General features: G+C 54.3%; 1 protein-coding gene across 2 annotated transcripts in view; it reads left to right on the top strand.

The window, feature by feature from the left end:
• FOXF1 (forkhead box F1) overlaps positions 1-24986 on the top strand; it is a gene marked incomplete at its 3' end in the record, with an annotated part of 151426 nt that overhangs the window by 108973 nt on the left and 17467 nt on the right. The gene's annotated exons all lie outside the window — the stretch shown is intronic.

Below are 24986 nucleotides of genomic sequence, written 5' to 3'. Positions count from 1 at the left end.
CCGGCCCTCCTGCACACTTTCCCCCTCGGCCCACACGCCCCCTCCTCCGGGTCCACCGCAGGCTTCTGTGGACCAGCAGTCCACAGAGCAAAGCGGAGCTGAGAGCCAAGCCAGCCCTCTCCCCGCTGGCGCCAGCGACCTGGGCTAGGACGAGGGCTCCTTCTCATTGGTACCCGGCCCCGGGGAATCGCTGGTTCAGTTCGCCTGGACGCAAATGAAGGCGCCGAGCACTCTGGTTTCGTTTCCATGTAAAATAAAATCTGTTCCTCAAATCATGAGAGGTTGTAGCAGTAAGTCTACACACCAAGAGCTCACGTTTCTAAGTTCTTTTTTTCTTTTTTGTACTGGGGATGGAACCCAGAGGCATTCTACCTCCAAGCCATACCCCCCAGCCTGACTTTATTTCTTATTTGGAAACAGAGCCTCACTAAGTTATCGAGGCTGGCTTCAGACCTGCAATCCTCCTGTCTCAGCCTCCCAAGCACTGGGATGACGACAGTGAGATACCGTTACAACTGAGGGCTGAGACCTCAAACGCCGACACCCGAGTGCGGGCGCCGGTGTGGAGCAGCGGGCGCTCACCGCTGCTCACAGGAACACAACGTGGTGCTCGGGAGAATGGTTAGCCGCTTCTTACAAAACTCTGCGTCCTCCTGCCGTCCTGTCCGGCCGTTCCTCTCCTTGGTGCTGACCCAAAAGAGCTGAAACTCACATCCAGACAAAACCACACAGAAGCGTCTGCAGCAGCTTTATTCCGACGGCCAAAATTCGACACCATCAAGATGTCCTTTGATAGATGGGTGGATAAACCTTGGTCCATCCAGACAATGGAATATTACTCAGCACGAAACAGAAGTGAGCTTTTGAGCCGTGAACACACACAGAGGAAACGTAAATGCCAATGGCAAAATGAAAGCAGCTGATGTGAAGGCGGCACAGGCACAGGCGCTCGAGGACAATCTGGAAAACACGAAGCTCTATAAAAGCCCTGGGGGCTGGCAGGGCGTGATGGGGGCCTCGGTGTGCACGGCTGGGGCTTTAGAACCAGGAATTACAACGCTGTTATAACACGCATCCACACATTTCCGTGTTTATTTCTGTGAAAATAGCTTCCAGAATGACTAGTTTGTAGTTTTAAGTACAAAGGTATTCAGAAAGAGCTTACATTTCAAACTCATTATTTTTGTGTATATGATACAGGGGATGGAGCCCAGGGGCATTCAACCCCTGAGCTACACCCCCAGACCTAATTTTTTTTAAACAGGGTCTCACTAAGTTGCGGAGGGCCTCACTAAGTTGCTGAGGCTGGCCGAACCTGGGATCCTCCTGTCTCAGCCTCCCAAGTACCGGGATTACAGGCGTGCGCCACACACCAGGCTCTAACTCACTATCTCTCGTGAGTGGCTGGCACCTGCCATGACACATGGCCCAGTCCTGTGGGAGGCCCAACACTAGGAGGAGCCTGCTGTGAACCGTGGGCTTTGGCTGCCGACAGTGTATCGCGATTGGTCCACTTGGAACAAAAGTGTCAGCGGATGTAACTAACGGGAAACCGGGAGGATGGAGAGGTGAGCGGGGCTATGTGAGAACTCTACGAGTCTTTCTCTCATTTGGTTTTTATTATCTTAACATTTCTCTTTAAAATATTGAGTGCATTCCGCCAGGCGTGGTGGCACACGCTACTTAGCGAGGCCCCCCGAAACAGTGAGACTCTTTCAAAATAAAGAATAAAAAATAGGGCGGGGTGTAGCTTGGAAGTAGAATGCCCCTGAGTTTGATCCCCAGTACAAAAAAAAAAAAAAAAAAAAAAAAAAAAAAGCGCATTAGTTCAAGGGACACTTTTCCTAGAGTGGTGGAGTGATCCGAGGCCCCGCCAGCATCCCCAGCACATTCCAGGTGCTAATTCCAGCCACACCAGGGTCCATCCTGCAGGGCGAGCCGCCGGCCCCGGCGTGGGAGCAGCCTGGTCACAGCCTCCCTGTCCTCGTAGGCACGTGGGGGAGAAGGAATCTGGAAGGCCCGCAGTCTGGACACCAATGAGGAAGCAACAGGAAGGGACAGAAGCGCGTATCAGCCATGAGAATGGCGACCAGCAGCCGGCTCACTCTAGAAAAGAAAATGATAGCTCCACAACATTTTTATATTTTCTGTGATGACATAAATATATACATATATATACATAAAATGTGCCATCTTAAGCATGTTACGTGTACAATTTGGTTGCATTCGTAATGTCGTATGACTGCCAACCCTATCTAGTCCTATCGCCCCGAACAGAAACTCTGCACTCCTCCCCAGGCCCATGCCAGCCCGATGCCCTCCACCTGCTTCTGCCTCTATGGATTCGCTCGTGCCAGGTGTCTCAGGCTCGAGCGGCCACGTCTGCCTGTCCTCTGTCCGTCTTCCTTCTTCAGCCTCCGTTCCCCTGGTCTACCCACAGAGCAGTGCTTTAGCGGTCCGTTCCTTTTCCTGGTTGAATAGTATTCCATGGGGTGGCGAGACCACATCTTGTTTACCCATCGTCTGTGAGCTGTTTCCACCTCTGGCACAATGTGGATAATGCTCCTGTGAACACTGGTGAACAGGTTTTTGTGCACACAGATGTTTTTCTTTATTCTCTTGAGTAGATTCCCAGGAGTGGAATTGCTGGGCCACAGAAAAATTCTGTTTAAAGCGTATAGCATTTTTTTTTTTGGTGGTACTGGGGTTCCTGGAAGCCCTTCTACCTCCGGGCTACACTCCCAGACCTATTTTATATTTTTGAAACAGGGTCTCTTACGCCAGCGCGGCTGGCTTCGAACCTGCGCGATCCTCCTGTCTCTGCCTCCCAAGCGCGGGGATAACAAGCATGCGCCCCCACGCACGGCTAAAGCGTATAGCATTTTAAAAAATATTTATAAATCCTTTTTTAAAGGGATTTGGTATGCAAATATTAAAAAGCCTCAGTGATCAAGACATCAGCCCAAGATGGGCCACAGTGCGCACAGGGCAGGTGTTCTAGGCAGGTGGCGGCCCGTGGGTCTGGCCATTACAACTCCACCTAATGTCACAGCAAGACCGTGAGGGACAGGATGGCGCCATCTGTCTTACAGATGGGAACACCGTCCCCCGGCTAGGGTCAGAGGTGAACCCCAGCCCACTCTGACCCCCAGACCTGCACTTGGACCCAGGGGCTGGGTCCCGCAGGGTCCCGCAGATCCCCAGCTGAGCTTCCTGAACACGCTGGGGTCCTGAGAGCCCTGTGTGCACTGCCTCTGAAGCCTTCAAGACACGCAGGTCCATTAGACACATTTAGGAAGCCAGGCATGGTGACACACGCCTGTCATCTCTCTACTAGGGAGGCTGAGGCAGGAGGATCGCAGGCTGAGGTCAACCTCAGCAACTTAGCAAGCCCCTTCCAAATAAGAAATTTAGAAAGGGGCTGGGGGTGTAGCCAGTGGGAGACGCCTCTGTCCCATCCCCAACATCAAAAGCACTTAGAGTTAACGGCGCTGGGCGAGACTATCTCGCCAGATGGCACAGAGGTGGTCGATACCCGCCTGGGGTGCCCCTTGCTCTCGCACGGCACAGAAATGACCGCTGGCCTTCTATTCTCATAGCCAAGACTTAACCAGCCACAAGGACCAGTCAGATCTCTTGTAGGAAGCGAGGGTCTGCCAGAGCTGTGCGGTCCCGAGGGGCTGCGTAGCACAGCCCCGCACTCGGGTACCAGCCGGCCCTGGGCATGATCAGCTGACCCGGGAGCCTTGCCATCCACCCAGCCGGCTCTGTCTACGGGCCGCATCCTCTGTGTCCCCATTATGTGCCTTGATTATTACCCAACGACCGAGTTCAGTACTCGCAAGACCAGTGTGGACAGTGGGCCAGTCATGCTCTGAAAAGATGCTGAGAAACCAGGCGTGGGGCGCACGCTTCAATTCCAGCATCGGGAGGCTGAGACAGGAGGATCACAGTTTGCGGCCAGCCTCAGCTACTTAGTGAGGCCCTCTGCAACTTAGTGAGACCCTGTTGCAAAATAAAAGAATAAAAAATAGGACAGGGGTTGTAGCTCAGAGCTCAAATGCCTCTGGGTTCCATCCCCAGACTCAAAGGAAGGAAGGAAGGAAGGAAGAAAAGATGTTGAGAAACCTGGTGTGGTGGCCCACACTTGTAATCCCAGTATTTGGGAGGCTGAGACAGGAGGATCACAGTTTGCGGCCAGCCTCAGCGACTGAGTGAGGTTCTTTGCAACTAAGACCCTGTCTCAACATAAAGAACAAAAAATAGGGCAGGCGATCAAATGCCCCTGGGTTCCATCCCCAGATCCACAAAAAATAAAAAATAAAAAAATAAAGAATAGCCGGGTGTGGTGGCGCACACTTGTAATCCCTGCAGTAGGGAGGCTGAGACAGGAGGACCACGCAGGTTCTAAGCCAGCCTCAGCTACTTAGTGATGCTCTCAGCAACTTAGTGAGACCCTGTTTCCAAGTAAAGTATTAAAAAAAAAAAATAGGTCTGGGAGTATAGCCCGGAGGTAGAAAAGCCCCTGGGTTCCACCCTTAGTACCACAAAAAAAATAAAAAAATAGGGTTGGGGGGGTGTAGTTCAGAGATAGAACACCCCTGGATTTATCCTCAGTACCATAAAAAAAGAAAAAGAAAAGGTGCTGAGAATCAGTGAGATCATGCATCCTGCGGCCACCTGGGATCACCCAGCTGGGTGGACGATGGTTGGGTGCCCACCGGGCTCCCTGCCCTGGGGGGGGTCGAGGAGATTCCCGACACCGACGCCTCTGACACATTCGGGCCGGAGGGCGGCATCCAAAGCTATGGCCCGTGAACGGCAGTGGGCGAGTGTGCTCCTCCTGAGCAAGGCGAGACCCCGCGCTGTCCCCAAGCAAGACTTGATGGCGGTGCGTGGCCCCGTGGAGCTCGTCCCGGGGGTTGTAAAATTTCATGCATATTTAGCTGAAAATGCTTAACCTCCTCGCTCGTTCAGAAGGACACGCTCAGGGAGGTATTTCGATTCTGTTGCAGTTTTTCAAACTGAAAATCAAAACAGCGTTTGGCCGGTCAGGTTGATGCTTCCACAGAATACACACTGTGGTGTGTCGTGATCACGCCTCGCCCGCCCGCTTCAGAGGTCCTCGTAGGTATGTTTATTTGGTTTTTGGCTGTGTTTTTCACTTAAAAATCAGGCTCACATGTCTAATCGCAGTGGGTGGGGTGAGCCCGGCTGGCATGGGAATTTGGCAAATGTTCGGATCGTTCTAATGCCGACAAACGGCTTCCACGGGAAGAGTTGCGTTTTGTACTTTGCAAAAGATGGCTTCGCGTGGAGTCCTCCATATGGCTGGGAACAAACTATTTTCTTATTTGGGAAAAAAAAAAAGGGTCCTGCCCTTTTATGGGCAAACTCATTGGGCTCTGTGTATATTCATGCCACATCAAAGTAGTTTTCCTTCATTTGTGGCTCCCTGATTACAAAGACAAGATCTTTAATTAAAATTGGTTTGGTTCTGTGTATTTCTTTCAAAGAAAACCATCGAAATAGCATTTGTGACTCATTACCTTCTTCACAGTGATGTTATCCGCCTCGTTTTTTGGGAGCCTGTTTGGGTCGAAAGGACGAGGCATGTGGACGGTCTGGAGACCGTCCCCACGCGGGAGGAGCCAAGCCCCACCCCAAGCCCCATGCTCGTGCCAAAGGTGGCCTCCGCACTGGGACCCGCCTGAGCGGCTAGGGCCTGGGGCTTATCTCCAGGCTGCGTGGGGCCCGGGCGGGCCGAGCAGGGCAGGAGCAGCTGGGCGTTTGCAGCGGCGTGTTCAGGGCGGCCGGGGCTGCGCACCGGGATGCCCGGCTCAGCCCGCCCGCGAGGCCAGGGCGCAGGCTCCTTACCCTCGGTGCCCAGGGCGGACTGGGGGTCACGTGGCTTTCGGGAACTATTTCCAGCCAAGAAACAAGATTGCCTGGATCTGAGGGCTGTCTAACATGTTAGCAAAATTAGTGTTTAGAAATATTTTGGAGGATTGTGTGGTTGGGCGCTTTGTGTTTTTTCCTCTGCCAAAAACAGCTCGCTAACTCCTCTGCTTCTCTGTCTGCTGCAAGGAAAGCGAGGGGACTCCAAATCGTTTGCACATTGCCGGTCCACGGCCTCCCGCGGGCGTCATCCTGGAAGCCCGGGCCTGGGAGCAGGCTCTGGGCTTGGCGCCCCGCCCGTGTGCCCGTCCCACCTGAGCCAGAGGCAGCCGCTCCTCTGCCCCGCGCTAGTGCCTTCCACAATGGTGCGGCGTGGGCTTGGAGCCTCTGGCGCGGGGTCTTTTCCAGTTCTCCCTCCCGTCCACCTGGGCTGGACCGGTGGGGCTCTCATTACTCAGGCAGGTAGAGAAGACAAGGACCAAGGGTCACGGAGCCAGGCGTGGGGGTGGACGCCAGTAATTCCACTATTTGAGAGGCCGAGACTAGAGGATCACAGGTTTGAAGCTAGCCTCAGCAACTTAGCGAGACCCTGTTTCCAAATTAAAAAAATAAAATAAAGTAGGGCTGGGGGTGTGGCTCAGGGTAGAGCACCCCTGAGTTCAACCCCCAACACTATAAGTAAGTAAATAAATAAATAAATAAATGGCACATGCTTATGTGCCAGGTCCTTGTCCAAATGTTTTGTGTCTGGGACACATTTAACCTTTATTTGACCTGGAACCAGACGGCTGGGACTGAGTCTCAGCCCCTGCGCCGTGTGACTCTGAGCAAGCTGCATGGGCTCTCTGTGTCTCCCAAACACACAAACGGGGATCAGGTGACCGACCTCATCCTGCTGAAGTCGATGGATTCAGGAGCCAGCACTTTTAAGAGGAGTGCCAGGGGCATGCTCAGCACCCCGTCCAGAGGGCGGCACTCACAGCGCATTGACCTGAAGCAGATAAGTAGGCAAAGAAATAAATATAAAGATCTGAAGCCTGGCGTGTGGCACATGTCTGTAATCCCAGTACTTGAGAGGCTGAGACAGGAGGATCCCAAGTTTGAGGCCAGCCTCAGCAACTTAAGCCTGTTTCACAATTAAAAAAAAAAAAAAGAATGAAACAAAATCAGGCTGAAGGTGTAGTTCAGGGCTAGAATGCCCCTGGGTTCAATCCCCAGTCTCACCACTACAAAAAAAAAAACAAAACTTTGCACAATATTATCAACCACCTTGACTAAATTCATGTATGAATACTCACACAGCCAGTGTAGACTACTCATTCTGAGTACACACAAAACCTTTGCCAAGACAGAACATAAACCAGTCGTCATATACTGGGGAAGACAGAGCTCACCGAATTTGTTCTCTGGTCACAATGGAAGGAAGTTAGAAACCAATAACCTGATTACGGGGACAGTCCCCCAAGTCGTTGGAGATTAGGCAACAGGCTTCCAGAGAACCCTCAGGTCACGGAAGAGAGCACGAGAGAGACGGAACGATTTAAAATTAACAACAGCACAAGTACAGCATGGTAATAATCTGTGATACCCAGCTAAAGTACTCCTGGGAGGAGAATGTATAGCTGTAATGTTCTGTTAGTAATGGAAAAACTTTTAAGTTAACAAGTTAGAAAGAGAAAAACAAATAAAATATAAGCAAAAGAATGAAAGATAGGAGCGGAAAGTAAGAACAGAAAGTAAGCAACAGAGAGCCGGGCGTGGTGGCGAATCTCTATAATCCCAGGGCTGGGGAGGCTGAGACAGGAGGACGGCAGGCTCGAGGCCAGCCTCAGCAACTTAGTGAGGGCCTCCGGAACTTAAGGAGACCTGGTTCAAAATTTAAAAAAAAATAGGCTGAGGGTGTGGCTCAGAGGTAGAACATCCCTGGGTTCGATCCCCAATGAAATAAACAAATAAATAAATAAACAGATGGATGGATAGTAGATGGATAGATGGATGGATAGATATTTCTTTATAAGACATATAGATGATAAACCTCCAACTTGAGAGATCACGAAACTTAGAGAAACACAAACTGCTGACTTTTCTGACTGCAGAATTCTTGCTTTGGGGAGCAACCTCTCCAGGAGCCTGGAAGACAACCAAGGAACCCAGAATAAGGATTAGGAATGAGACATCCCTAAGGATCCCACGGGGAGAGGGAGACAGAGACAGAGAGACAGAGAGAGAGGGAACGAGAAAGAGAAAGAGAGAGGAAAGAGAGAGGAGAGAGAGAGAGAGGGAGGGAGGGAGGGAGGGAGAGAGAGAGAGAGAGAGAGAGAGAGAGAGAGAGAGAGAGAGAGAGAGGGAGGGAGAGGCAGAGACCATAAGGAAATGTCATGAACAGATTTAGGTCAACAAATCTAACAAGTGAGATAAAATGGAGAAATTCCTTTAACAGTAGAGTTTACCAATGTGATCCCCCCCCCAAAAAAAAAAAATACACCACGCACTATCCCAGTGTCTCCTGGAGGGCGGGAACCCTGCCTCTGGGTCAGAGGGCGCCGGCGCCTCTGTGGCCCAGGGCTCTGCTGAGCCAATGATCGTGGGACGTCCTCGCCCACTCCGGCGCTCCCGCCCGGGCCGCTTGAAGCATGGGCACCCCGGCTGTGTCATCCTTGGGACAATTCCCGCAGCATCCTACCCTGCTCTGCGCAGACGGAAAGTGAACCCTCCCGTTACACAGCCCTCCAGCTCAAGCCATCAAGCTGAGATGCCAGTGTAACCACCAAACACCACGGCCCCTTCCTTCTTCTAAACGGTCTTCCAGCTGGCTGCCCTGGCCAAAACAGGCCCGCTGGGACACACTCCATCAATACTGCCATCCTGGAGCCGGGCGTGGTGGTGCGCGCCTGTAATCCCAGCACTTGGGGGACAGGAAGGTCGCACAGGTTCGAAGCCAGCCTCAGCTACTTAGTGAGACCCTGTTTCTAATAAAATATAAAATTAGATCTGGGAGTGTAGGAAGCCCCTGAGTTCCACCCCCAGTACCACCAAAAAATAAAAAAATACTGTCATCCTCTGAGAGACAAGAGGAGTCCTCTGGGTCTGCAAAAGGCACAGCCCAGAGAGGTCAAGCGGTCTGCCCATGGCAACGCAGCCAGGCGGCCACGGTCCTGGGACCAGGAGCCAGGGGCCATGTTCTGATTGTAGAGCCCTTTGGGGAGCAATCTCTCCAGGTGTCCAAAGGACAGCCAGGGACCCAGAGCCAGAGGTCTGGACTAACCTCCCGACCAAGAAACGCTGTCCCTGTGCTGAGGCCACAGCCCTGGCCAGGGCGCTGTGTCTACACGGGTGTCCTCATTCCTCCTGGGCTATGGGTGAAAGAGAAGACAGAGACCCATCAGGGCCAGTGAGCTGGGTGTTCATCAGTACCATGGTTAGTGTCTCCACTTTTTATTTATTATTTATTTATGTATTTATTTATTTATTTAGTGGTACTGGGGATGGAATTCAGGAGCTTTTCTACCTCCAGGCTACACCCCCAGACCTATTTTATACTTTATTTGGAAACAGGGTCTCACTAAGTTGCTGAGAGCCTCACTAAGTAGCTGAGGCTGGCTTTGAACCAGTGTGATCCTCCTGTCTCCGCCTCCCAAGCGGGGGATTACAAGCATGCGCCACCATTCCTGGCCTTTTTATGCATTTTTAAAAAGCTAATCCCAGCATTCAGGAGGCTGAGACAAGAGGATCGTGGTTCGTGGTTCGCTGCCAGCCTCAGCTACTTAGTGAGGCCCTTTACAACTCAGTGAGACCCTGTTTTAAAATAAAAAAATAAATAGGGCTGGGGGTGGAGCTTGGAGGTAGAATGCCCCTGGGTTCCATCCCAAAAGTACCAAAAAAATAAAAAATAACTAAAAGGTAGCACAAAGTGTTTGGTTAATTCGCCTGAGGCCACACAGCCCAAGGCCGCAGTCAGACAGAAAGTGAGGATCGGAAATCACTTTTCAAAACGCTCTGAGAGAGTTCTGAATGTGTGTCCAGCTTTTGCTTAACGCCATGGAGGGGCAGGATTCCAGTTCACTCGTCCCCTTCCAGGCCCCTCCCGGGACTGGCCCTTTCCTCCTCTCTGCGGTTTCGTGGGCAGGAGGGTGCAGCTCCTCACCCCCGAAGAGCCTCCGGCTGAAGCCTTGGGTGCAGAGTCCCTGTCTCCATCTGACTGCGCGAGGCCACCTGGACATTCAGGTCGTTTTTTATTAGTCCTAATGAGAGATCTGGGACACTTGTGTCTCCAGCACAGAAAACACCGCCTTTGGCTCACGCGTGAGTCTCCAGATGAAGCGGTGCGGGCTGGCCTGGCCAGCTCAGACTCGCGGGACACGGCGCGCTGGCCCTGGCTGCGGGCGGCTCCTCTTCCTCCCTCCTCAGCCAGAAGCCAGGCCTTCCCGGGCAGCCAACCCTAGCCAGGCAGGAGGGAAAGTGGCTCAGCCTCCTGGTCTGGGAACCATTTTATACATGGAAATAGAAGCAGCCCCCCACCTCTCCCCGCGGAGGGACCAAATACACATGAAATTACTTAAACCCGCGGAGTCGACAGCCTGGTGGTTTAATTACACAGCCAGGTCATGTTCTGCTGAAAGCAATTACATTTCAAATCTTCCCAACGCGCGCGTACACACACACACACACACACACACACACACACACACACACACCGCTCGGCTTCTTGCAGGATGAAGATGTTTTTAAATTAGATGTCTGTTCCGGTGGTGCAATCGCCCAATCCTGCGAGGACAGGGTGCGCGGCCTCTTCTCTCCTTTCTCCTGGTTTCGCGTGCATGTTTCGGGTATCTCTCTGAAAGCCGTTCATGCCCTGGATCCAACCACCCTGGCAGGATCCTTCTCCCAGAAGGAAATGGCTTTCAAAAGAGAAGTCTGTGAGCTTTCTGTGTCCTCTGTGTTCACAGTAAATAACCAAACACTTCTCCCCAACAAACAAGCTCTCCTCTGGCAGGGGAGCCGCGGCTGGCAAGGTGAGGGTGCATCGGCGATGCCTCGTTCCCAACCAGCACCTCGACCCCTCCAGGCCGCTGTGCCCAGAGCCGGCTAATGAGGGGCCTCGGGTCCCCCGCCCTGGGCTGCAGCCCTGAAAGGCCCCCTTTGTGATGGGGAGGGATCCGCCCCACACAATGCTCTCTTGTGGAAGGGCCTCCTGGAGCCGCCCAGAGCCTTGCAGGAAGGGGGCAATTTCCCAGTGGTTTCCGTGGCGCGGTCGAATCGGTGGAGACTCACGTTTCCCTGGCGCAGCCGAGCTCCTCTTCCTCAGGAAGACCCGCCTCGGAGGGCCAGGAGTACCGGCCACGCACCCAACGCCATCCTCCGCGGGATCCGTCCCCCCAGAGGGCATGGGGGGGACAGCTGGGACTGTGGTTCCCCCCTCAATGGCCGGAGAAAGCCAGGGTTTCCACGAGGCTGCGAAGGCCGGAACGAAACACCAACGTGCAGTTCCAGGCGGATCCGTCCTTCCTGTTATGCTGAAACCAAGAGCTTCACACATTTGGGATGTATTATCAAATGGGACCCTTGGACGCTCTGTGGTCGGAGCTAATTTCTTCCAGTCTTCAGGTCGTTTAGCTGCTGGACCCTCAGGAAGAGCCCACTGCGCAGACTTGAGCCTCCGCTGGGACCCGCAACCTCGATTCAGAGGAGCCCTGAGATCAGGGTCCACTCCGGATGACGCCGGGTGTGAAATCCACGGCCAGGACTAGATTGGTAAAACCTAACAGTTTTGCTCTGTCCGCCCCAGGGGTTCAGGTTGGGGATTTTATGCCGTCTTAGGGTTACCCCAAAGGCAAACCTATAATCATTTTTTATTTTTTGCGGGTCTGGGGATGGAACCCAGGGGTATTTGACCTCTGAGCTACACCCCCTGTCCTTTTAGTATTATTTATTTTGAAACAGGGTCTAAGTTGTGGAGGGCCTCAGTAGCTGAGGCTGTTCATGAACCGCTCGTGGAACTGAAGATGGAGCCCAGGGGCACTGTACCTCCAAGATACACCCCAGTCCTATTTTTTAGTCTTTTTATATTTTGAAACAGAGTTGTGAAGGGCCTCACTAAGTAGCCGAGGCTGTCCGCCAACCGCGATCCTCTGGTCTCCGCCTCCCAAATGCTGGGATGAAATCAATTTTTTAAAAAACTGGCGTTTGAGAAATTCTTTGCACATTCCTGCAAAGCACTGGATGGACAGGAGGAGAGGGGACTCTGCCCTGCTCTGGATGAGGAGATGTGGTAGTCCTGAGTCAGCCGAGGCTTCCCCTCGTCAGAGGAGGGGTGGGGAGTTGGGGCCACGGCTCCTGGCTGTGTGTCCTGCTCCCAGATGTCTACCCAGTTCTGACCTAGGGACCAAGAGTGAGATGTCAAGATGCCACGTGTTAGCCGGGCGTGGTGGGCACGCTTGTCATCCCAGCATTTGGGAAGCTGAGACAGGAGGATCGAGGTTCACGGACAGCCTCCGCTACATAGTGAGGCCCTCTGCAACTCAGTGAGACCCTGTTTCAAAATAAAGAATAAAAAATAGGCCGGGCTTGGTGGCGCACGCTTGTAATCCCCGCACTTGGGAGGCAGAGACAGGAGGATCGCGCAGGTTCGAAGCCAGTCGCGCTGGCCTAAGAGACCCCGTTTCCAAATAAAAATATAAAATAGGCCTGGGAGTGTAGCCCGGAGGTAGAAGGGCTTCCAGGAACCCCAGTACCACCAAATATATATATATATATATATGGCTGGGGGTGTAGCTCTGAGGTAGAATGCCCCTGGGTTCCATTCCTGGTACCGAAAAAAAAGAAAAAGAAAAGAAAAGACGCCATGTGCTATAGACTCTGGGAAAGAGACTCTGTAGCCAGGGCCTGGGTTTGAATCTCGGCTTCTCCACAAGCCAGCCGCGTGACCTTAACCCCTGGGGCCTCGGTCTGCTCACCTGTAAGGTGCATGGCTAACGGTATCTACGTGGATTGACGGAGCTGAGACTTAAGAGGCGGCTGATGGCCATTGGTGCATGGCACATGCTCGTACGAGGATCCCCGGGCACCCTCTCTTCCTGCCTGTGTGTGAAGACCCTGGGATCAGCCCACAGTGAAGGACAACTCCAAGAGGTCTATCTACCAGGACGGGCCAGGTGGCAGAAAGGCCGGCCGGCCACTAGGACAAGCTCGGTGTGAGGAATGTCCACAGCGGCCCTGACCTGCTCCAGACCTCAGCAGGATTCCAGTGCCCGCAGGAGGAACCGAGACAGGCAGAGCGCACCTGACCACTGCTCACGCCACGGCCAGATCCGTGTGTCCCTGCGGCCAGGCTGCAGCGCCCGCTCTCCCATCAGACCCTTATCTAAGCGCTGGTGTGGAGGATTCTGATAGATGTGGTTAACTTCTAAAAGTGGCAGATGGTGAAGGTGGGCCTCGTCCAGTCAGGTGGGGACCTTTGGGGCAAAACGGAGGCCTCCTAGAGGAGAAGAGATCCTCTCTCAAGACCACGATGTAGCTCTGGCTCCAGTCCATGGCCCACTGTGCAGACACCAGGCTTGCCACCCAGCTGTGCGGGCCAGCACCGTGAAATAAAGCCACCTCGCCCACCTCTCTGTCTCTGTCCCTCTCTACAGACTTGTCTGTCTCTCTCTATCTCTCTATCCCTGTCTCTGTCTCTGCCATCTGAGAAACTTCCATCACCTGCAAGTGGGCCTTTACCAGGAGCCAAGTGGCCAGCACTTGGCGGTGGACTTCCAGCCTCTGTCCTGGGGAGGGGTGTCCCCGGTTCAGCGAGCCTCCGCTCAGGCTCTGACCTGGGAGCCCGTCACTGGAAGACACTCACCTTTACTAAGTACTAAGTAAAGGAACATCATTCTTTCTCTACCCTCTGGGGCCACTCAGAAGCTATAGACTCCTGTTTACTGGCTATTGCTTTTAACTTAAGCTCTGAACTCATTAACAATAGCTAAGATGGTTGGTAACCGAGTACCCACGGTGCTCACTGTGCAGAGGGTTACCACCCAGTGAGCGCTGAGTGTCCATCTAACCCGCAGTGTGTCCCGTCACGCCCCTGGAGTGTAGAGGGCTCAGGGTGGGGAGGAGGCACCCGAGGGCTGGATCTGCCCACGCACATCACAGGCAACATCTCCCATCGGGACCCAGCGCCCCTGAGAGTTTGCTTCACCCTGCGGGGAATCCAGGAAGGCCCAGGTGGGGTGTTGGTCACAGTCGTTTTAAGTTCCCAGAGTAATTTCCTGGCATTGGCAGCGCCCCCTAGGCTGTACTGTGCGTGCCAGAGTCAGGTCCCATGCCCACTCGTTCTCTCTTCAAACTCTGATTTTGCCTTCTAGTATGCCTAGTAGTTTTGTCTTGCCAATCAGACGTGACGTGCTGGGTAGAGGACGCTGTGAACTCTGGGAAGCCTTCCGTGGCCCTGTGAGTGAGTCGCAGCCTCCCAGGGAGCGGGTGTTAGGACTGTGAATATCACACAGGCTCCCTGGTCCTTTGCTTTTGCCTGCATTCCCTGCTTAGGTGGGACAGGGTGGCCAAAGGCGCTGGCCTGTCCCTTCTCCCCGACAGGCTCTGTGGAGGAAAGCCCTGGGAGGAGGCAGAGTGCTCTGCAGAGGATGGGAGCATGGGTTCCAGTGTCACCATGAGGACCCAGCGGAGCTCCAGGAGGTGAAGCTGGAGTGGTGTCCTGGTCTGGTGTCCTGGGAGTTTGTCCATTACTGACACAGCCCGTTCTCAGTGTTCGAGGAAGGGCTGGGGAGGTTCTTCCTAGAGCCGAATGTAGTTTGTCCCCGAGTTCACATGCTGAAGGGTGGTGGTATTCAGAGGTGGTACTCAGAGGTAGTGGACCTTTAAGAGGTGGGGCCTAGTGGAAGGTAGTTAGTTCATTGGGGGTGGGCCCCTGGGGGTTCCTGTGATTGGACAAGCCTGGCCCCTCCCACCCCTGGCTTCCTATCTCAGCACATGTGCACTCCCCCCCCACACACACACACACACGCCACCATCACGGCCTCACTGAGATGCAGCCAAGGGGCCCTCACCAGAGCATGAGTGGACAGAGCCACCCAGTCTTGAACTTTCAGCCTCCAAAGCTGTGAGCTAAACCTTTTTTCTTCATAAAGTATCAGGCCACAGGTATTTTGTTAGAGCAACACGTCTCTGGGAGTGACAGTCCATCCCGGAGCAAGGAGGGTCCTGCCTACAGCTTGACTCCAGGGGCCTGGGCAGGCGCGGCCACCCAGGACCGGCTTGCGCCGGGCCGTCCACACGGAGCAGAGCAGCCCAGGGAGCCGCTGGCTGGCGTGCATTTCTCGGGAAGACTCCCCTCTCACCCTTCAACGAGCAAAACCCCAAGCCCACAGACACACACCACACGGTCCCTGGCGCGAGCCCGGGTCCGTCTCCACGCCGGTGGGAATGGTTGATCACTTGAATGCACTGAACCCTTTCTGTTTGTTCCATGAAACATTTTTTTCCCTGTGCGCCTTAGCCACACTGTTTGTTGTTTAAGGGAATGAAATAATTGAAACAAGAGGAACCCTATGGTCGTCCTGGAGTTTCATCTCTGTCAGCATATAAGATGTCTGAATAAAGTCATACCGCTCCCGTTAACACAGTTTGATGAGTCCCGCCCCTGCCTGCTGGCTTATCGCACCCCTATCTTTTACTTAACAAATAGACATCTGCGCCCATATTTGGAAAGTGAGACCTGGAAATTCATGCTAGCTTCCTAGGCTGCTTGAGCCAATCATCACTAGCTGGGTGGCTTAGAACAACAGAAATTCATTTTCTCTCAGCTCCGGAGGCCAGAAGTCTATGAGGTGCAGGGGCCGGCTCCCTCTGAGCTGGGAGGAGGCCTCTGCCCCGCCCTCTCCAGCTCCCCCAGCCAACGGGACTCCAGTCTCTGCCTCCGCCATCCTGTGACTGTCTCTGCCTTTTTTGTTTGGTTTTTTTTTTTTGGTACTGGGGATTGAACACAGGGACACAGGGGCTGTCTTTGAGATATACCCCCGGCCCTGTTTTATTTATTATTTGGAAATAGGGGTTCACTAAGTTGCTTCAAATCTGCGATCCCCCTGTCTCAGCCTATGTCTCTGTCACTTTTTTATTTTTTATTTTTTTTATTTTTTGGTACTGGGGATGGAGCCCAGGGGCATTCTCCCTCTGAGCTATACCCGCAGCCCTATTTTATTTTTATTTGGAAACAGGGTCTCACTAGGTTGATGAGAGTCTCACTACTTGCTGAGGCTGTCCTCGAACCTGCGACCTTCTTGTTTCAGCCTCCCAAGTACTGGGATTACAAGCGTGCGCCACCACGCCTGGCTCTGTCATTTTTTAAAAGCCTTTGTTGTTGTTGTTGTTGTTGTTTTGGGGTTTGCCCCTCTTTGTCTAAACTGGATAAAAAACCAAGACGACAATAAATCTGAGCTGTCCCAGGGCGTGTGGCTGCCTTGGCCCTGCTCTCCCGCCCGGGATAATTCGGTTACTAGAATTATTAGAATTATTCCAATTAGAAGGTGGCACTTCTAATTGTGCGCCCCCGCCCCACCTGGTTGGGGGACTGCACCGAGGGAGGGAGCGTGGCAGCCAGCCATGACGGAGCCCACCTTCCCGGCGCGTTTCTCTGAGGATGTGAGTCACTCGCCCAAGGTCCCGCGGCAGGGCTGGCGGCAGGGCTGGGAGTTGGCTCGGCTGGCTGCAGAGCCTGACCAGCCACATGCAGAGGCTCCTTCCTGCCTCTAAGGGTCCTGGGTGCAGGACCGCGGCTATGCTCTGAGTGTCTGGTACTCGCACCGCTGCGTAATACTCCTCTAAACGGCTGTGCAGCAGCACCTTGCCCGCCTCCTCGAGAGGAACACCCGGCCACCTCCATATCTAGACTGCCCCAACCCCACGCTGAGGAGCGCGCTCACGGAGAGCCAGGCGTGCGTGCGTGCCCAGAGCACGGGGGGCAGGGTACTCACGCGACGAGCATCTCAAGCACAAAGCTTGTCCTGCGCCCAGTCCTGGGGCTGTGCTGCCCGCCTCCTGCTCCTCAAGTCCAGCTCCAAATGAAAGGCCCTTTGTTCCAGGAGCCGCCCTGGCTTTGTGGCCAGCACCCTCGAGCCCGCTGAGCCGGCCCATCCAGAAAACCTGAGAGAGAAGAAAAGGCCATTGCTTTAAGCACTACATTTTTGAATAGTCTGTTACATATTAAGAGATGCCTAGCAAGCCAGGCGTGGTGGTGCACGCTTCTAATCCCAGCATTTGGGAGGCTGAGACAGGAGGATCGCAGTTCGCGGACAGCCTCAGCTACTTAGTGAGGCCCTCTGCAACTCAGTGAGACCCTGTTTCAAGATAAAGAATAAAAAATAAGGTAGGGGGTGTAGCATGGAGGTCGAATGCCCCTGGGTTCCATCCCAGTACCCCCCCCAAAAAAAAGAGATGTCTGCCATCATCTCCAACAGAAACAGAAGCCATGTTCATCAAAAAAGTACCCTAGGAGCCAGGCAGGGTGGTGCAGGCTTGTAATCTCAGCATTCGGGAGGCTGAGACTGGAGGATCGTGGTTCGCGGACAGCCTCAGCTACTTAGTGAGGCCCACTGCAACTCAGTGAGACCCTGTTTCAAAATAAAGAATAAAAAATAGGGCAGGGTATTGCTCAGAGGTCAAATGGCCCTGGGTTCCATCCCCAGGCCCGCAAAAAAGAAAGTACCCTGGGTATTCACAGCAGCGCTGCCAATGGTGGTCCCAACCCGAGATAATCAGGGGCTCCCCACAGGAGAAGGATGGAGACTTAGAGCTTGTGTGGGCCTGAAATGGAGTATTATACAGTGATGAAAATGAACACACTACATATAGTGGTGCAAATGAAGGTACTGTGACCCCATGCAGCCATAGGGAGGGCATGCCAGGACTCACTCTCTACCTTGACTCTGTGAAGCCATCTGTTAGGGTTTGGATTTGAAGTTTTCCCCAAACCTCTGGGTTAGGCCAAGCAACTAGATTTGGAGGTGGGGGCGTGGCGGGGGGGCTCTCTCTACCCCGCCCTCTCCTCCCTCTCTCTCTCTCTCTCTCTCTCTCTATCTCTCTGCAGCTTTCCTCGCAGTCGGTCCCACCATTATGCTTTCTGCCTTGGAGCCTGCCAGCCATGGACTGACCCCTGAAACCAAGAGCCCCAGTAGATCCTCCCTCTCTATGTAGGGCTTGTCAGATGTTTTAGTCGCAAGGACGAGAAGCCGGCTAAGACACCACCTTTCCTGTTCTCTGACCCGTTGTTTCTTGCTCTCGGCCTCTCCCAGCAAACACAGGAGCTCCTTGTTATCCATGGGGTAAGGGCTGGGGCTGGAGGCACAGATGGGGATGGGCAGCCGGCTGGGAGAACGATGATCATTACCAACACAGATGGTGGGCCGGGTCCCTCCCCTCCCCTCCCGGGACAGGAGGCAGAACCTGGAAGCCAGGCGGAGACGCTGCAGGTGGGGCAGACTCCAGAGGCCATGAGAGGACCCGGCACTCCCACACAGCCAGCTGCACCCCAAGATCCCAGCTACGTAAATACCCTCACTCCTGACTCTGCTGCCCGGTCATTGGTCTCCTCTCCCACGGTCGCCCAAAGTTGCCAGTGGGTTAAAGAGGCTTGCTCTCACACAAAAACTTAGCTGGTTTTTGCCTCCTTTGCGACCCCTGACTCGATTTCAACGTTACAACCGACCCTACCTTTCTGGTCTATGGTTGGCGCCATGCTGGACATGGAAATAGGGGAGCTGAGGGTCAGGGAGCCCCGGCGGACACTCCAGCAGGGACCCAGGCAGGGCTGAGGCAGCGTCTCCTCTAGACACTGGAAGCGGCCCTGTTGGTGCTGCTAGTGTGACTGACAGCTCCCAGCACCCGCCCCTTTTCCCATGGGTCTTTCTGTTTCAGGAAGTAAAGGAGCTGGGGTTCCCAGGATCCCTTGCAGCAAGGTGCTGGAAGTTCTTCTAACAGATTTGGCCGCGCCGGAGCGAGCAAAGGCCGGAGAGGCTGGTGTGTTCTGAATTCAGTAGCCCTGGGGCAGCCTCGGGCCTCCTGGGCTTCCTGTTGGAGCTCGCACAGAGCTCCCAGTGGTCAGCACCTAGCTGCTCCAAGACTGATGTGGGAAGCCTGGAGAAGAACGCGCCCGCAGCCTTCCCCATGCTCTGGACTCAGCCATCCCTCTATTCAACACCGCCATTCAGCGGAGCGCGGTGGCACATGCCTGGAATCCCGGGCCTTGGGAGGCTGAGACGGGAGGATCGCGGGTTCGCAGCCAGCCTCGGCAACTTAGAGAGGCCCTCCACAATGCAGTGAGACCCTGTTTCAAAATAAAAATATAGAGAGAGAGCTGGGGGTGTTACTCGAAAGTAGAATGCCCCTGGGTTCCAGCCCCAGTACCATAAATAAATAAATAAATCCCATCTATTTGAAACGTTTTGAGGGAATGGAGGTTGGCAAAACCCTAGGTTCAATTTCCAATGTTGCATAAGAAGGAAGGCAGGAAGGACGGCAGGCTGAAGAATATCGTTTATCACATCTGCTGGGAGCCCAGCCTTGGGAAGGCAGAGGCTGTGAGCACGCAGTGTGCCCGCGGCAGACCCCTGACACCGGCCCCTACCCAGAGATCCCCCCAGACCCCGAAGCACAGAGCCCCCAGGCGCAGGCGCTCCCTGTCCGGCTCACCCTCCGTCCAGGCGTGCGGCTCGCAGGCTGCCTGCTCTGACGCTCCACGGGAGAGCGCGTGTGATGGCGGCACTGGGTGGCAGGGTCTTGGTGGAGTGTCTCTGGTGGACTGGAGCTCCCGGCCCTCTTGGCTCCATGAGAGAAGTGGCGGTGGGCAGGCAGAGAGAGGGCCCAGGCCCTCGCCGAGCCCACACCGGCCTCAGAGCTGGGGAAAAGAAATGTCTGCTATGTCTGAGCCGCCAGCCCCAACTGACCTACGGCAAGCATACGAAAGTATTTTCTTCTGCTACCTGACCCGTTGTTGTTTTGTTTTGTTTTGTTCTGTTGCAGCACTGGGGATTGGATCCAGGGGCATTCCACTTCCAAGCAATACCCCTAGCCCTAATTTTTTGTATTCTTTATTTTTAATCAGGATCTCACTAAGTAGCAGAGGCTGCCCTCAAACCATGATCCTCTTGTCTCAGCCTCCCAAGTATGCCTGGCTCAGATGGGGGTTTTAAAAGGGAAATAAAGAAGCCGGGCATGGTGGCGCACGCTTGTAATCCCCGCGCTTGGGAGGCTGAGACAGGAGGATCGTGCAGGTTCGAAGCCAGCCTCAGCTACTTAGTGAGGCTCTCTGCAACTTAGTGAGACCCTGTTTCCAAATAAAATATAAAATAGGTCTGGGAGTATAGCCCGGAGGTAGAATGCCCCTGGGTTCGATTCTCAGTTCCACACAAAATGAATAAATAAATAAAAATAAAAATGGAAATAAATAATAATTAAAGAACCAGAACTGGGTGTGGTGGCGTATGCCTGTAATCCCAGTACCTGGGAGGCTGAGACAGACAGACCGACAGCAGGCTCGAGGCCAGCTTGAGCAACTTAGTGAGACCCTGTTTCAAAATAAAAAATAAAACAGGGCTGGGGCAATAGCTCAGAGGCAGAATGCCCCTGAATTCAATCTCCAATACCCCAAAAGAAAAAGGAAAAGATAAAAATGATCCGGAAGCCTGTCGGTTATGGGACCAGGTCCTGGTACCTACGCACGCCCTTGCAGCGCTGAGCCAAACCCTCAGGCTGCTCACCCTTTCTGATCTTCAGGCTTCTCCCTATAAAATGAAAGAGGGAGACTGAGCTGTATCGCGTTTCCTTCCAGCTCCAAATGCCCAGGATTCCTTTCTATTCTTCGTGGCAGCTTTGTGCACCTTAATTTACCCTGTGGACCAGTGAACTCTGCAGGCTCCCTGCCGCACCCCCGCCCCACGTGTCCCTGTGAACTTGAAAGGGATTCTTTTTGTTTACATCATGGGGGTGGGGGACATAAAGCAAAGGAAAAGCCGGGTGTGGTGGCGCACGCCTGTAATCCCCGCGCTTGGAAGGAGGAGACAGGAGGATCACGCAGGTTCGAAGCCAGCCTCACTGGCTTAAGAGACCCTGTTTCCAGAAATAAAAATATAAAATAGGTCTGGGAGTGTAGCCCAGAGGTAGAAGGGTTCCATCCCCAGTACCACCAAAAAAAAAAAAAAAAGGTCTGGGGGTGTAGCCCAGGGGTAGAAGGCCTCTGGGTTCCATTCTCAGTACCACCAAAAGAAAAAAAAAATATGTTACACCCAAGCTCCGTGTGCCCCGGCCCACTCGGCCCCTCAGTCCAGTCCGGTTTTCTCTGTTTTTTCCTATTTCCCCACTCCTGGATCATTCAAGAAGTCAGTCCCATGGGTATGGAAAACACATCATCCTTTTGGAAGACAAGGACAAAGATGGTTTCAATAATGAGGCAATTGCTGGTTGAACTGGACATTTTGCATCCAAAATTGCCTTCAAATTTGGGTCACCTTCCTCAGGAATCCCGTCTGGAGACACGTCCTTAGGAGAGACAGATACTCCTATGACTCACAGACTAAGGCACAAACAAGAGCCCCCCGCCCGCCGCACAGAGCCGGGAGCACTGCTGCAGAGTCCAGGAGCCAGAGCCCACCAGGCCTCAGGCCTCAGTTCGCACACGAGTCCTGAGGTGGAGCCCTGCCCACGGCCCGGCGCCTCTGTTGTGCCCGTGCGTCAAGTGGTGGCCATGCGTCTGTGACCACGTGTCCCCAGGAACCCAGCTCTGCTGGCTCAAGACACCCTGTTTCCAAATAAAAATATAAAAAAAAACTAGGTCTGGGAGTGTAGCCCGGAGGTAGAAGGGCTTCCAGGAACCCCAGTACCACCAGCTCTGCAGCTGGGCGCGGTGTGGCCCGCCGCTCGGCAGCGGTCGCCTGGGTGGCCGCCCTGTGTCCGGGGTCCTCTCTGGAGCCTCCCTCAGTGTGCTGTGCTCTGCTGACTCGGTGCGATAATGTTCACGGGATGAGCCATACACGCGTGGACGCAGGCACGGCTGCTGCCAGGAAGAGACAAGGATCCCCCGTGCCCGATGCCAGGGGTCCTCAGCATCCCCTCCCCTTAAAAATCGCCAGTAAAGCCGGGCGTGGGGGCGCACGCTTGTCATCCCAGCATTCGGGAGGCTGACACGGGAGGATTGCGGTTCGCAGACAGCCTCAGCTACTTAGTGAGGCCCTTTGCAACTCAGTGAGACCTGGTTTCAAAATAAAGAATAAAAAATAGGGCTGAGGGTGTAGCTCAGAGATAGAATGCCCCGGGTTCCATCCCCAGGACTGGAAAAGAAAATCCCCAGTAAGCCAGAAGAACAGGCCCAAGTACAATCCCCAGAGAGCCTGGGTCGTTTCAGCGAGTCTAATCCTGGCAGGCCAGTTATTTCTTCCACACTCAGCGGGCTGACTCAGGCAGGGCCGGCGAGCTCACCTTCAGAGGGGAAGACAGCTAGGAAGGAAGACAAAAATAGTCTCCTTTTAACAGAAGAGCTCGGTTTGCGTAAGGAGGGCAGCGGGAGGCCCTGCGGACACAATCGCAGTATTGTGCTTTGGGGTCAGCGCTGGCGCTCACCCTACAGTAGAAGCCTGTAATGGAGTCACGGTCTGGGCTGCCGGTTCTCTTGCTGTGAGTCCTGGGCTAAGGGCGTCCAAGAGCCCAGGTCACTAAAAGCCCGTTTGTCATCTAAATGGGAGACCCTCCCAGCAACAGAAGCACCTGTAGGGTATCGGGGAAGCTGGTCGGGGGCAGGCTGTTACTAATGAAACCCACGATCTGTGCAAGCCAGGACCCAGGTCCGCCTGAGACCGTGAGCCACGCCTGCTGTCTAGCCCCGCCGGTGTGAGCCGGGCTGCCTGCGTCTTCCTTTCCTGTCTTCCCCTTGGAGCACCTCCGTAGCCCCAGATGCAGCCCAAAGAAACTCGAGCCCTGAATACACCTTGTTTTAGAGCGGTAAGCCACATATTTATAGTAATTGACCAGCAAAAAAAAGCATCTCACAACGTCGCTTAATAGACATTCTAATGACGTGTCTACGCAGTGGGACCCCTGGGATCACTATCTGCCCCCGCCACCGAGCCACCAGCAAACCTGGATCCCAGGATCATCACCCCGGAACAACCCGGCCACGCAGCTAACACTCCAGCAGCAGATTAGAGATGCTGCCCCCACCCAGAGCTGATAGCCATACACAGCTAATAGAGAATCTCCATCTCCTGGAAGATGAAACAGAGGCCCCGAGGCCGGGCAGAACCTGCCCAGGTCACACAGCACTGCCGACCAGTGCTGCCCTCTCAGAGCTGCAAACAAACAGGCCTAGGAATGGTCAGAGTGTGCAGAGCAAGAAAGAGAAAGTCACGACACCCCTGCCCTCCCGCTGGAATCCAGGAGGCCCCGCACCCACCAGTTCCACATTGTTTTGGGGGGTCACAGAGGAGGGAGGCCAGTCAGAGGAGGGTGTCCAGGAGGCAGGGAGGTGGCTTCAGTGGACAGGGCTGGTTGGTGGGGCTGTGCTTTTCACCAGGAGGGGCTGGAGGATCTTGTCTGGCCTCTACACAGCCCACACCCACACTGGCAGAAGCTCTCAGGATCTCCCGGCAGGATGCTCCTGGGGCCCGGATGGAAGGCCTGGTGTCTGCCTATCCTGCAAGCCAGGGAAAAGGCTGGGGGCACAGCCCTCTCCCCAGGACACCCTCCCCTGCCCAGGGAAGCCCTCTGATTAACCTGCTCTCTCGGAGACTGGGGACTCCCTTTTCAAATTTGTCTAAATATGTGTGGCTTATGGACCGCTGGGCCACTTCTGGAGGGGAAAACTGGGGGCTGCTCTGGCCCACACGGTCTACCCAACACTGCTGGGGTGAGGCCAAACATTGCCTGTGTGTCTGGAGGCTTCTGGTTCCACCTGGGACCAGCCCGTACCCTGGTGTTGGGCAGGGGAGGCAGGGAGGAAGGAAATATTTGGGCTTCTTCCCTGGAGGCCCGAGCTGGGTCCGGGTCACTAGGCTCAGCTGGCCCTGGTGGCCGGGTCAGGTGTTCACAGAGGGGAACCTGGGCCAGGGTGGGCGTGGCTGGTGAGGATCTGGCCCCAGATCTGCCCAACCCTGGAATCCGGCACAGCCCCAAGTCTCTCTCCAGAGTGGTTTCATTAATGCACTCACTCATTCAGTCCAGTAGCGGTCCCCAAGACTTATTTTTGTCAGCATCCTCAGGAGCTCCCCACTCGCCCCCTAGAGTTGGGGATCAACTCCAGGTCCTCACACAGGAAAGTGCCCCCCCACAGCCACACCCCCAGGCGGTCAGGATTTCCCTTTTGGCCACCATTTATGGAACTTCTCCCCTCTGCAGGCACAGGACCACAGCCTTCACAACCACGTCTGATTCCCAGGGAGAGGGAGACTTCCCCCCGACTGTACCATGAGGCTACTGAGGTGCAGAGAGGTTGGGTAACCCCTGATGCAGCGCCCAAGATCCCAAGGTGCAGACACCACCAATCTCAGCTGTTGTGCTGCCCGCGGTGGCTCATGGGCCTTGGTACAACCTTGCGGAATGCAGGCTTTCGGGTCAGGGGTCTGCCAGGCGCTCCGGATACCGGTGCTGAGACCCGCGCTCTCCGTGTAAAAGTGCTAATGCCTCCTCGTCGTTCGGCAGCAAGGCTGCACCTCTGCTGCTGCTGCACCCAGGGGCGGCGCTTTCTGGACCTGGGTTAGTGGCATTGAGGCCGGTGCCAGGCCCGCGGCAGGGGCGCAGGCAAATCCATTTCCGGCTTTGGAAGGGCCTGGAAGCGCGGCCAGTCAGTCCTGCTGGAAGACGAAGCCTGTACTTAGTTCTCCGCGGTAAATAACAGCTCTGGTTTTCGGCTAAGAGGATTCATTCCCAGAACACAATAATTTTCATCTCCTCCTCGCTACAACCCGTATTTTATGGCTAAATATACGCCATAATGAGCCGCCTGCCTGATAGCGTTGTTAAGGAGATATTTGACCTCGAGTTTAATTGCAGGATGGAGTAAATGTCTGGGCTTCACAGAAGCGCCCCCCTCCCCCGCCAGCGGCATCTGG

The sequence above is a fragment of the Muscardinus avellanarius genome (genome assembly GCF_963383645.1).
Source record: "Muscardinus avellanarius genome assembly, chromosome: 10".
Taxonomy (NCBI): Eukaryota; Metazoa; Chordata; class Mammalia; order Rodentia; family Gliridae; genus Muscardinus; species Muscardinus avellanarius.
Note: the sequence above shows the minus strand (reverse complement) of the source record. Positions and strands in the feature narration are given on the sequence as shown.